Below are 13,517 nucleotides of genomic sequence, written 5' to 3'. Positions count from 1 at the left end.
TTAAAGAAATCACATGGTCTGAACTAATGCTAAGTTAATCACACTATTGTTGCAGGCAAGGGGAGATGAAAGGAATCAAGTTCAAATTTACTCAAGGTGTAATTTTTAAAAAAAAAAATTTTTTTTAACGTTTATTTATTTTTGAGACAGAGAGAGACAGAGCATGAACGGGGGAGGGTCAGAGAGAGAGGGAGACACAGAATCTGAAACAGGCTCCAGGCTCTGAGCCATCAGCACAGAGCCCGACGCGGGGCTCGAACCCACGGACCGCGAGATCGTGACCTGAGCCGAAGTCGGACGCTTAACCGACCAAGTCACCCAGGCGCCCCTCAAGGTGTAATTTTATAGGAATTGGCACATGGGGAGGCACCTTTTCCAACTAAGATCTGACCTCCATCTGCTAGAGTCAAAGTGAATTTTGGTGTTCCTGGAGCTTGTTTCTAGGGAAGAAGAGTCTGGTGTTGATGAGTGAGGTGCACTTGGCTAAGGGGCCTCTGCATGGCTTTCACCACTGCCTGTCTCCTTTCCTGTGGCAGGTATGAGTAGTTATAAGGTCTTTGGAGAGAGATCTGAAATCAGCAAATAATAGCCATGTCCAGACGGAACACTCTCAGGTAGTCTCCCAACTCTCAGTATTTATACTCTGTGTGTTCCCTTGTCATGGTTGCTTCTTCCTACATCTTCACTGATGAGCCTCCAGCGGGGCCCCCACAGCAGCTGAGCTGCTGACTTCTTAGGGGTGAGAGCAGATGAGACAATGACATCCCAATACAACTACTGAATTCTTATATCAAAACAACTTCAATATAAAAAACAGTATTTTTTTGTCTTTGACATAAATGAGTGGATTTGAAATTATATCAAAGCAACACACAACAATCTATCTTGCGATTTCAAATCACTCACACACCAATTCATACTAGGGCCTAATATCCTATACAGACTCTAGTTCTCAGAAATATCTATCCACCCTGTGATTCTACATCACTTATAGTCTTCATCACAAACACTGAATTGTATTTTGTATTTTTTCTTTGATGCACATACTTGTACACCATAATTTGATGATCAGTTTAAGGAACTGTATCTTTAATATGGTCAATATAAGCACAAGAACGAAGACTGTTAGCAAGGTCCTGTATCCAATTATCAAATGATCAAAAGTTAAACTTGTTAAGCCAGTCACTTAAGTTCCTTGACAATTAGGCTTCCAAGGAAAGATCATTTTTATAAGGCACTCTGGGGTACTAGCTTGCATAGCACCATCTAGGACATGTTTGGTTGCCATAACATTAGAATCAGGGCTGTCAAGGGGCGCCTGGGTGGCGCAGTCGGTTAAGCGTCCGACTTCAGCCAGGTCACGATCTCGCGGTCCGTGAATTCAAGCCCTGCGTCAGGCTCAGGGCTGATGGCTCAGAGCCTGGAGCCTGTTTCCGATTCTGTGTCTCCCTCTCTCTCTGCCCCTCCCCCGTTCATGTCTCTCTGTGTCCCCAAAATAAATAAATGTTGAAAAAAAAAATTTAGAGTCAGGGCTGTCAATATCTTAGAGAATGACTGTTTTTTTTCTCTTTTCAATTCCTGCAAAATTATTTTTTCAGTCTCAACTTCCAAATATTTCTTTATTGTCTTCACTTTTCTAATATATTGCTTAGGTTTATCAGATTAATTTTTGGAAGCTTAATGTGAAATATTACTCTGGCTATTTTATTTATTAAAAACATTTTTTAATGTTTGTTTATTTTGGCGAGGGCGAGGGAGAGACAGAGCATGAGTGGGGGGGGGGAGGGGCACAGAGAGAGACACACACACAGAATCTGGCACACAGCAGGCTCCGGGCTCCCAGCTGTCGGCACAGAGCCCGACATGGGGCTCGAACCCACAAACCGTGAGATCATGACCTGAGCCAAAGTTGGATGTTTAACTGACTAAGCCACCCTGGTGCTCCTACCCTGGTTATTTTAATAGTTCCTTTATCTTCTCTGATGTCCGGTAATATTTTCTTCTTTTGTTGCATTTTTGACCCATTCTAATTGTATACATCTCATCGTTTTGTGTTGTCTTCTTCTCTTGTTTCTAGTAGGTTAGGCTGAGGCTTGGCTTAGAGTATACTATACTGGACCAAGTTCCTGTATTACGTGTAACTGGTTGAGGCATCAAGGTCATATTCATAACTACTCATACCATAGGTAAAGTCAAAGGTCTAAGAGTTACAGGGTAATTTCATTCCATTCCACAATCTCTATAAGAACATGTTATCCTTCCATCATAAAGGGTTTCCTGTGGCCTGTAGGTTCACTCTGCGCTCCCCTTTGGTATTGTGGAACCACAAAGAGGTGGTAAGCCAGTGTCGTGTTTCCTCCTTCAAATGCCAGTACTCTAATATCACGGTTACCCAAGGAATCACAGTCATTAGGATGTGTGGTATTCAGTTGTGGCCAGGTTGTCTGGCACCTCGGACAACCAGGATTGCCCCAAGATGATAGCTGTTGTAAGAGTATTCCTGGTATCAGCCAATCTTGACTGCAACAATTAGAGAAACCTCTTTGATGTCAGTTTCGAGTATGTTGTTAGTTTTTGTGATTTCTCCAATTGCCTTATGCCAAATTTCTATCACTTTATTTAATTCTGTGTGAATTCACTTACGTTTTGTAATATATTGCTAATTTTATCCATCTGTGTACCCAGCGATGACAAAGCTGACATAGCGTCTGTGTGAAATTGAGCTTGTTTGTTTTCAAACTATTTAAAACTTAATGTGGTTTGGTTGATTTGCATTTGAGAAAAAGTGGCTGCCACTGTTCCTCCAGTTAAACCTTCTACCAGTTCAACAAGGAATTGTCAGGGTTTTCTTCTTTTTAGCAAATCTGCATATGGCATAAATTGTACATTGGGCATAAATGAAGTTGGACAAAATTTAGCACATTTTGGGGATCTGTATGTGTCTACAAAGTCCTGTCTATTAAGTTTCCAGTCATAGGCTACCGTTATAACTTCTAATATGATCACGAGAAGGTTTATTAAGAGAGAATTCCATGTTGCTGGGAAGGAATTATGCGGTATAAGCTTGAAGACTGGCATATACTGCCAAGGATAATGATGTGTGTTATATGCTAAGTTTGCTATGTACAGAATACAAGGTGCCACTTTTCTTTTTTTCAATGTTTATTTTTGACAGTACGCGCATGTGTGCGCGTGCACATGAGTGGGGAATGGGCGGAAAGAGAGGGAGACCCAAAATCGGAAGCAGGCTCCAGGCTCTATGCTGTCAGCACAGAGCCCAATGCAGGGTTCCAACTCATAAACCATGAGATCATGACCTGAGCCCAAGTCAAACGCTCAACCAGCTGAGCCACCCAGGCGCCCCAAAGTGTCACTTTTCTGTTAAAGTCTGGACATAGTGTCCATGGATCTATTGTTAATGATCTAATTAGTGACAGTTGTAAGTTCCTTGGAGGCTTCCCAGATTTAATCTGAAGCCAGCCCCTGGTCGGTGAGCAAGGAGAGACTAAAGAAGGGTCAGAGCACTCCAGATCGGTAGGTGGCAGGTTTAAGAAGCAAGGTAATTTACATCTATGGCTTGTCTTGGGAGCAGCAAAAAGAGTAGATCTCCATACCTGCCTTCCATATCTTAGAAGTTTATATAGAGGCTGTAATAGAGTTCAGTCAGAGTGTGTGCATATCATCCACATAGTCTCAACACCATATCAATATCTCAAGGCCATATCCTTTGGGCCTCTGGGAGTGGGGAAGGTGAGCAAAACCCACATTCCAAGGACAAGGAAGCAAAGGAGGAGCCTCCAGATTCCTTGGTCCAGATCATGGCAAGTGTTGGTAATATCCTGTCATTGACCTTTACCAAAACGCCAACCTCTGTGAGCAGCAGTTAGTCTCATGTTAATCTCTCTTCTACAATGTGCCCTGAGCAGTCAAGAAGGGGTTTCACTAGCATGGAGATGGCTCCTGTGCCAGCTATCTGGTGGCATTTGAGGCAGATGCCACAGCAATAATAGAGGCACATGCAAGATAAAGCATAGATTAAGACAGTGATTCTGAAAATGAGTGGCAGCTTTTTCCACTAAGAGGCCCATGATAACAACCCTTGATTTATTAAATCCCCATGGCTATGGTTGGATCACTCAGGGCATTCACTTATGTCCTCATGTGATTTAAGAAATATGATACATTAGCAGACTCCTCACGCATGAACACACAACATTCTGTTTGGATAATGGCACAGGTGCCTCCTTGCAAGACAACAGCAGTGTCCAAGGTCACTGTATTTTAGAGGACTACTGTTTTCATTAGAGACATTTCGATGTTTGGTAAAGGCAGGCTTTTTTTTTTTTTTTTTTGGTTGTCCCTCAAGAGTTACTGAGTGAATTCATTAAGGGCTTTATGTGCTGCAATGTCGGCAAAGCCAGTGGAGCAAACAAAGACAGCAGCCCAGTAGCCGTGAAGCAGCAAGTATGTGCATCTGCTTGAAGGAGAGGGAGGTTGTCAACTGTTATGCTTAGGGAAAACAAAGGTACAATGACTCAGCACCCAACTGGAAGACATGGCCAGATATTTGTGCCACAAAACCGTGGGATCCCATTAGGGGCTACCCTCCAAATACCTGGGTGTTGTGATCCGTCATTGCCAACCAGTCACTCTCCCTTCACATGACAGGATGGATGTAGTCTCAGTGGTATCCATCCCACATCGTTGGTGCAATTGGGTTGATTTTGTTTAGAGTGATATTTCTGTTTTCAACAAAGGGGTGCCCTGATATAATGGTCCATAGCCAAAGCCACATAAGCCCATTCCTAACCTGAGCATAACCTTGTTTGGGTCTGATGGTGGTCTTTCTAGGCCCTTTCCAGTGAGTGATTTGATGGATGCCTTTATAGGTTGTAGAATAGAAAAAGAATACCCATGACCGGTGTTATCAATACACTACTGATAATATCAGATGAAACGAGAGTGCTCGACCTACCTTGTTCTCAATTAATGTAATGCTTTAGGGCCTTCCAATTTGTCTCTTGGAGAGGCAATACCTAGCATGGCAATCCTGTTGAACTAGAGAGGGCAGGTGCCCATGTACTGAACACTTGAATTGATTTCCTGCATGAGTGGGCTCTCTCCAGGAAGGTATATTCTTTAGGTGCTCATCATGTGACTGGACACCACGGGAGCAGCAGAGTCTAAGGTCAAAAAGAGAAATAGTAGGAATTTGCATGGGGGGAGGTCTCTCCCTTCTACAAGAGTGACCTTTGTGGCCTGATCTTTAGATGTTAGTATGGCTGCCTTTTTAGGAATTTGACCAGGTTGTGTGTGCCACTGATGTTGGCCATGGAAGACAGTCCTGTCAGGTGTCAAGAGATGAACTGTGGGGAGGATCTGGCAGACCAGAACCCTGACCTTCTCCCCTCTTTTTATGCCATATGTTCCATTCCAGGTACAGTGCATTATAACAGGTTTCACTGAAGCAGTACAGTGGGATCCTGGTGGAGACTGAATAGTTTCCCGTCGTTCAGGGGTGCAAAATAACTTGCCTATGCCAGCAGGACTTCCCATTGCAAATTCAAGTACAAATTCCTTTCTGGGGTGTGATCTGGCTTGCTGTTCTCTCCAGCATGCACATTGATCAGGGCAGTGGCTGAGTCCTGTAACTTCCATACTCTTACGGTATTGGGTGCTTCAGCAGGGGTTTCCTGTGTGGCATATGAGACAAGAGACCCTACTCATTGAATTCATCTTTAATTCAAATGAATTAAAGAATGGATAGTACTTTAGTCCACCCACCCTAGGTGGTTTTACCTGTTACTAATTTAATCTGATCCTTGAATACTCCGTTGTTCTCTCTTCCAAAGCTGCAGCTTGTGGGATGCAGAAGAGAAGATGGAACCCCCACTCACTGCCACATTCTTGTCCTTAGTCGTGCACATTATGATCTTTGAAATGTCAACCCCTTGATCACTATTCAGTGAGCTTATCAATACATGGTCCTCAGCTGCTCTGGTCCCCTAGTGTTTGCAGCCCGGTTTCCATGACAACAGGGGAAAGCTTGCATTAGGCCACATGCAGTGTCTGCACAAACTAAGGCATATTTACAATCTTCACTTGGAGGGAGAGGGCTGTTATAATTAGTTTGCTGATCTCATCCCGGCTGAGAGCTGGAGTGGAAGCTTCAGGGCTTCTTTGGCAGTTGTGTTGGGCATTGTTGACAACACACAGGGCATGGTGTCACTGTGTTAACCGAATCACTGGGCTTCAAGGGCAGCTGGGATCAGTGGCAATGTGCCACCCATCCAGGTACTGTGTTGGCCACTCTGTCTACGTGCCCAGCCTGCAATATCTCTATGAAAAGTCTGTTGCTATGGGGTTCATGCCTCATCTGGGGCATCTGCTGCCTGATTACCAGGAGCTGTCAGTGCCTTACGAGCCAGGATATGAAAAACAGTGAGGACCACCTCATGGTCTTGCAGATAAACCCAAATGTCTTTCCACATAATCTTGACCCCACAGAAGCTTATTGATGATCATCCACCTTTCGGCTTCTTATTGTTCATCCCTTGAGAACAGCCCAGCTCTCCATCTAATGGATTACATACTCATGAGTGATCACCAGCCAAGCAGCCAAGTTCTGCACTGGGCCTTGTCTGATCTGGCTGCTGTGGTGTGTTTCTGTTTCCATCCGGATGGTGTCAGTGTTGGTGGAGTAGTGACTGCAGTTCAGGTGGTGAATTGCATCCATGAGAACAGTGCGGACAGGCATCAGCCAGAATTTCCCTGCTCCCTGTCCACAGGCTCCAGGGATGCTCCAGGAAGAGAGGGTGTGGCATTTGGAGCATCTACATACTCTATAGGGCCTAGTTTTGCCCTTATTTCTAGAGATAGTGGGTACACAGGGTGGTCCTCTGCTGAGAGAGACCCATAGTCACAGTGGGGGTTCCAGCCATGGCAGAGGTGGATTGTTGGAACACGTCCTCACTCGACTGCTTGAAAGGCAGAGAAGTTCTTCGCACAATATCCTTTTCCTTATGCGAGACTCTGCCTGTAGGAGCACTGCATACACTGCCAGAGCTCACGATCTGTGGGTAGCCAGCCACATGAGACTCCAGGAGCCTCCAGTTCTATAAGTGACTGACACCCCATCAGGTAGCCTGTGCAAATGGAGGGTGATGGTTGGAAGTAGAAAACTGCACCCCACCCCCACCCATCAGAAAGATGCTGGCTGCGTGTGGTCACTGCACCCTTGAGGCTCTAAGGGGTCTGAGGGCTGGCCCTAGCTCCACAGACCTGGAGTTCCCAGGCTCCTCAAGGCTCCCTGACAGGGTCAGTGAGCTTGCAGGCCCTGCAAGCCAGTAGACCCAGGAACCTGCAAGGAGGCAGCTGTAGGGAGATGCCAGGCCACAGAGGGCGGAAACTGGGAGCCGTTGGCTTCTGCCTCCAACTTCAGCTTCCAACTCCACAAATGTGCATGTCTTTCCTGAAGGCAGACCTGGAAGAATATGGAGGACCTTGGCATGACCCCATGGGAGGTAGGGAGGTCCCCTCTGAGAAGAGATACCTGGAGGCCTTGACTGCTGAAGAAGCCTCAGACCCCACAGAAGGTGCTAGTCCCCAAAGGGATCAACAGTCCTTAGTATCAAAGGAAGCCCAGAAGGCCATTCAGAGTGTGGCCTCTGCACCCTGGATGCTGTGCAGGTGGACGGGTCAGGTCAGATGTTCACAGGCTTAGAATACGCCTGGCAGCCTGGGGCCAGCCACCAGCGTGCTGACCATGTGAGGGCAGGTGGAGCAGGTCAGGGGAGCCAGGACCCAGAACAGGACAATGTCCAGCCAGGCTGTGGGGGGGGGGGGGGGACAGTGGGAACTGTTGGGAGGTTCATGGCAGCCTGAACCTGCACCATTGGGCAGGCTTCATTGAAGACTGAACCTGCACCATTGGGCCTATTGGTCTCCCTTAGGGCAGACCCGGAGGACTTGGATTTGCCCTGCTAGATCGGGGCCTGCCCACTGGACTCCAGCCAAAAGCAACACCTGGGGGCCTTGAGTTCTGGAGAAGGCCAGGAACGCATTGTGCAGCCTGTCTGAAGGGTGAGTGACAGTAGCCAGTTAGAAGCAGCCAGCTTGGAATGAGTTTCAGTGGGTGGTGTCCTTATAGCCTGGAAGCTATAGCCTGGTTGTGGATAAGCCCAAATCCACAGGGCTGAAGAAAGGCACCCCAAGACTGACTGACTGGGTCTGAAGGAGCTAACAGACCACATAGACAGCTGTGTGGAGTAGGGCAGCTGTAAGGAGGGCCCAAGGCACAGGAACAGGCCCTTGGGAGGGTCATGGCAACTTGCTTGATTTGACTCCACACCCACACAAGGCAGAGAGGGAGAAATCAGGACTCCCTGACCAGAAGGCAAGGGATGGCCAGTATGCCCACCTTCTGGACACATCTGGGAGCCTAGATGGTTGGGAAAACCCTCACCGCCTCAGGCAGCGGGAGTGAACTGGGACTGATGGTTGCCAGTTGGAAACAAAGCCTTAGCAAGGTTTTCTGGGTGAGGTTTCTCTCCTGCATGGAGGCTCCATAGGAGTCAGGACAAGCTTCACTCTAGAGGCTTGCAGGGCTGCTGACTCTGTGAAGATGGGCGTGTGAGCTGGCAGAACATGTCAGGGGGCTCAGGGACCTGGGACAGGGCAGCCGTTGGGATAGGCAGACTCTGCCTGACTCTAAGATGAAATCTAACAAACGCCTTTTTGCCCTGAAGGCAGGCCTGGAGGAATCTGGACCGCATCTACAGATGGGACACCTGTGGGATGGTCTAGGTAAAAACCAATAAGAGACACCTAGGCAGCCTTGACTGCTGGAGAAACCTGCGACCTTTTCTAGTGGCAGCCAGTGACAATCCCTACCATTAAATGGAGGCTCAGGAAGATATTACGGATGTGGGTGCTACCCACTCTGAAGTCTTTCCCTGTGATTGAGGATGGGCCCTATCTTCACAGGGCTGGAGTGACCCCTGTAGCTCCAAACCAGCTCACAGTGTGTAGATGCCCCGGTCTAGGTGGTGCAGTCAGTGTAGCCAGGGGCCTGAAACAGGGCAAGATGAGACCAATGGGGCTGGTAACAGGAGAAGCTGTTAGGGGTATCTGGCACCTGCCTTTTTTTCCAATCCTTAACCATCACACTGAGTCTGTTCCACCATAGGGACGTTGATTGCCCTGCCAGAGCAGGGCCTGGCCACTGGCATGGGTAGCCAGCCAAAAACCAAACAAAGAAACAAAACAAAAACAAAAAACTGCAGGGTGACAGAAGTGGCTGACTGCCCCTGTATGAGCTGAGCCAGACTGTCAGGGGCCCACTGCACATGCCAAGGCAGAGGCTGGAAGAGGGAGGGCCCACCCATGGGCAGCCCAGCCTCGAAATGAGGCCTGCTATTGAAATGAAGGACCGTAGGTTCGAGCCCAGGCTCCTGATCAGGCTGCCAGGAGGCCAGTCTGTCCCCAGCACAGAACTTTGAAAGCCTTTGCTGTTTTAGAAGCTATGAGTCACATTAGGCACCCACTCCACAGGGGACTGTGTGTGGCCAGGTGCAGTAGCCTCCTTGAAAGAATTTTGAAAAGGAAGCATTTTCCACCCTGGGAGTGGGCATTTTGGGGAGACTGGCCCCAGCTTGACAGCCAGGAACTAATTTGTAGGTCAAGGCTGGGTGGCACAGGAGCTGAATGCTCATGCACAGCCTAAGACCAGCTGAGACAGAGCTAGCTGTGCACGTATGGGCTATTCAGGCTCCAGGGGAGGTCTGGACCTGAAACAGAGAAGTATAGGTAGAGCCCAGCCCCTGAGCAGGCCCCTGGTGGACTGGTGTGAACTCAGCTGCCCAACAGAGCCCCTACAGGCAAACTAGCCTGGCAGTGACCAGTTGGAGGGCAGCTCAGCATGAGCCAACTGTGCATTCATGGCCACCACAGGCCTTGGATGCCCTGGACTTTATAAAGGGCAGCTGAATGCAGAACCCAGGCCTGAGAACTGGCTCCCAGAGGTGCTTGGTACCTACACAGTCCAAGTCGTATCACACAAAATCACGTGTACTGCCCAGAAGGCAGAGCTGGAGTAATCTGGGATGCGTTGGAGCAAAGTTGAGAGGGGTGGTTGGACACCTTGGAGCCTCCAGTGCTGGACACCATCAGACAGCCAGTTCAATTAGGAACTGTCAGCTAGGATCTGACTGCCACCTCAGAGGGACTATCCTGGGGTAGGCTTCCTCTGTCCTGAGGCTGTGCAGGGGCTGTTAAGTGTCTCGGGTGCTCTACAGACTGGAGTGTCCCCAGGAGTACATGGCTGGCAAGGCCTAGACAGCATGTATGTGGGCCACTCAGAGATCAGAGCAGACAAGGACCTAAAACAAGGCAGCTTAGGGGGAGGGCATAGGTTAGGGTTAGGTTTTCAATCAGAATAATACTGTGTAGCCCCATCCTCATTGCAAATAGCACAGTGACATTGGTGTTCCTGGCAGACTATACTGCAAGGTCATGTGATCTGAACTGGTTTTCTCCTCAGACCTACGCTTCAGGCTGAACAAGGGCTAGCTTTAGAGTTAGGACCTGGGTGAGGGTAGGGGCCAATCCACTGGCAAAGTGGAGACCTCTCCAGAGGGCTGAGTTCAGGGCAAGGATGAGGTGGCGGATCAGGCTTAAGCTTTGGGGTCAGGGGCCAGTTGATTGTGTGAGTTAGGATTAGGGTTTAGGGTTTGGGTTAGGCTGGGGTTAAGGTTTAGGAGTGAGAAGGCTGTTAGGCTTAGGTCCCGGGAAGTGGAAGAAGCCACACTGTGAGAGGTGCACTGATCTCTCCATAGCACTGAGTGGAGGGCGCGATTTAGGATGTGGCCCAGGCTTAGGTTCAAGTTCAGGGGCCAGCTGCTTGCACAAGCTAGGCTTAGGTTTTTGGATCAGGATCCCCTCTGCAGCTCCATCTGGGCTGTGTACATGTCCCGGCCAGCTTCTCTGTTCTGCTCTGAGTAATTCAGTGACAGTGATGGGTCCCCAATCCGTTCTTTTCTCGCACCTAGGAGATGAGCCTCTAAGGGGCCAGAGCCATGGCTAGGGTTAGGGTTAGGTCCCCAGAGGTATCAGGGGCCAAACCCCTAGCACTGCAGTGATCTCCCTGGAGGGCTGAGTTTAGGGCACATGTGTTGGTCAGGCTTAGAGTTTGGGCTCAGGGGCCTGCTGGTGGCCTGGCCCAAGGTGAGGTTGGGGCTCAGAATCCCCATCTACAGCCACATCCCAGCCATGGAAATGTCATGGAAAACTCGTCACTGAATAATTCTGCACAGATCATGTGTCACATATCCATTCTTTCCTCAGACTTGGGAGATGAGCTCCCTTAGGGCCAGAGCCATGGCTAGGGTTAGGATCGGGTCCTGGGAGGTGGCAGGGTCCAAACTTCCACCAGCTGAATTTTTTCCCTGGAGGGCTAACTTGAGAGGACATACTGGGTTGCAGGTCAGACCTAGGCTTTAGGCTCAGTGGATGGCGTGTGGTTTGGGCCAGGGTTAGGTCTTGCCTCAGGATCCCCATCACCGGCTCCATACCATCCATGGAAATGTCATGGTGCAATTCTGGGTTCATTGCTGAATAACTCTGTACCAGTCGTGGGCCCCTCTCTCGTTGATTGCTCAGACCTAAGAGATGGGCCATCTTCAAGCCAGAACCATGGCTAGGGTTAGTGTTAGGTCGAGGGAGGTGGCATTGGCCAAATAGCCAGGAGTGCAGTGATCTGCCTGGAGGGCTGAGTGGAGGACGCGTGTTAGGTTGCAGGTCAGGCTGGGGGTCTGGGCTCATGACCTGATGGTCTGGGCCAGGGTTAGGCTTGGCTCAGGATCCCCTTCTGCAGCTCCAGCCCAGCCATGAAAATGGCATGTTCAACTTTGGGTTCCTGGCTGAATAATTCTGCCTAGGTTTGGTCCCCAAATCCTTTCTTTCCTCAGACCTAGGAGGCAGAACAGGCCTGAATGAGGAGGTAGGTCCTGCCTCCTGGGAGCCTCAAATGGGATTGCATCCCCAGCCCACACCTTCCTCTCAGGGAACCCAAGTAAGCTGCGCCCGGACTCCTACCCACGGATACTGTGAGATAGTAAATGTGCCTTGTTTCAAGCCACCTAGTCCACTGTAATGTTGTTTATGCCAGAATCGCTGATGGAAGCATCTTCCTGTGTCTGGGCATATTTACATCTTTCTCTTTGTTTTTTGTTTTGTTTTGTTTTCCAAAAAAAGTAGTTCTATTATTCACCTTCTGAGTTACTGCTCAGGAACAAGTGCGGGCTACATGGAATGGAGAACATGGACATCAAGGCCTTCTGGGGTTCTCATGGGCTAATTGCCAAGCTCACACTGGCCACAAGGGTGTCTACTAGGTCAGAGGGATGAATGAGTTTGGAGAAATTTGTCACGTTATCTGGAACAATCTGCAGGGAGGTCCTGCTCCCATGTCTTGGACTAAGCCTTGTCTTTCACCACCAATTGGTCTAAGATGCTGTGGGTATCCACGTGGGTGGCCCCAGCAGCTCTGTACTGAAAAGAGAGCTAATAGTTCCCAGATGTCCCTAACAGTGAGAGAGCTGAAGGGAAGGTTTCATTGTTTGTGGAAGCCAGGTGGACCCTGGTGGCAGGCTGTCAGGTGTCACCCAGGTCCAGGGGAACACTTATGGGGTATATCAGAGGCCAGAATCCTCATCCTCAGAGTGAGAGCAGAAAGAAACTTCTGGAACTGCAACTAAGAAATGCTCTTGGCACAGAACTTACTCCAGGCCCATCTTGGGATAGGGCAGTTTCCCAACTAACTCCCAGTAAGTTAGTTCTCAGATTTCCCAGTGAGTCTATTTGGAATCACTTTTTTTTTTTTAATGGAGAAATCAAAAATCCCAAGTGAAAGTACTTCATTTGGGGTGCCTGGGTGGCTCAGTCAGTTGATTGTCTGACTTCAGCTTAGGTCATGATGTCACAGTTTGTGAATCGAGACTTGCATCAGGCTTATGGCTCTCAGTGCAGAGCCCTCTTTGGATCTTCTGATCCCCCTCTCTCTGCCCCTTCCCTGCTCACACTCGCTCTCTCAAAAATAAATAATAAAACATTAAAAAAAAAGAAAGTACTTTATTCATGAGAGGCTTCCTGAAACCTTTTCAGGATCCTTCCATACTCTGAGGATGCAGGGAATGCCCAGCCTCAACTCTTTCTCAATGGGTCTTTCACATTGTAAGTTCATTTTGCTTCTGGTGGAGGCTGGAGTGCAATTGGCCACAGTCTAGGTGAGGCTAGAAAGCTTCAGGTTGTTCCTCAGATCCCCTCCATTCAGTTGGCAAAGTGGGATAACCCCATACAACACCAAAGACCCTGCTGGTAGAGGGTGAAGGGACTGTGATTTCTAAGTAGGAGGGCTTTGGGTGCAGGGAGGGTGGGATGAGCCTCTGTGGGCCCATCACTGAACTGCTCTTTTAAACATTTCATATGCTGGGGCGTCACTGAAGTTTGAGTACTCCTGT

The sequence above is a fragment of the Prionailurus viverrinus genome, chromosome D1 (genome assembly GCF_022837055.1).
Source record: "Prionailurus viverrinus isolate Anna chromosome D1, UM_Priviv_1.0, whole genome shotgun sequence".
NCBI lineage: Eukaryota > Metazoa > Chordata > Mammalia > Carnivora > Felidae > Prionailurus > Prionailurus viverrinus.
Note: the sequence above shows the minus strand (reverse complement) of the source record.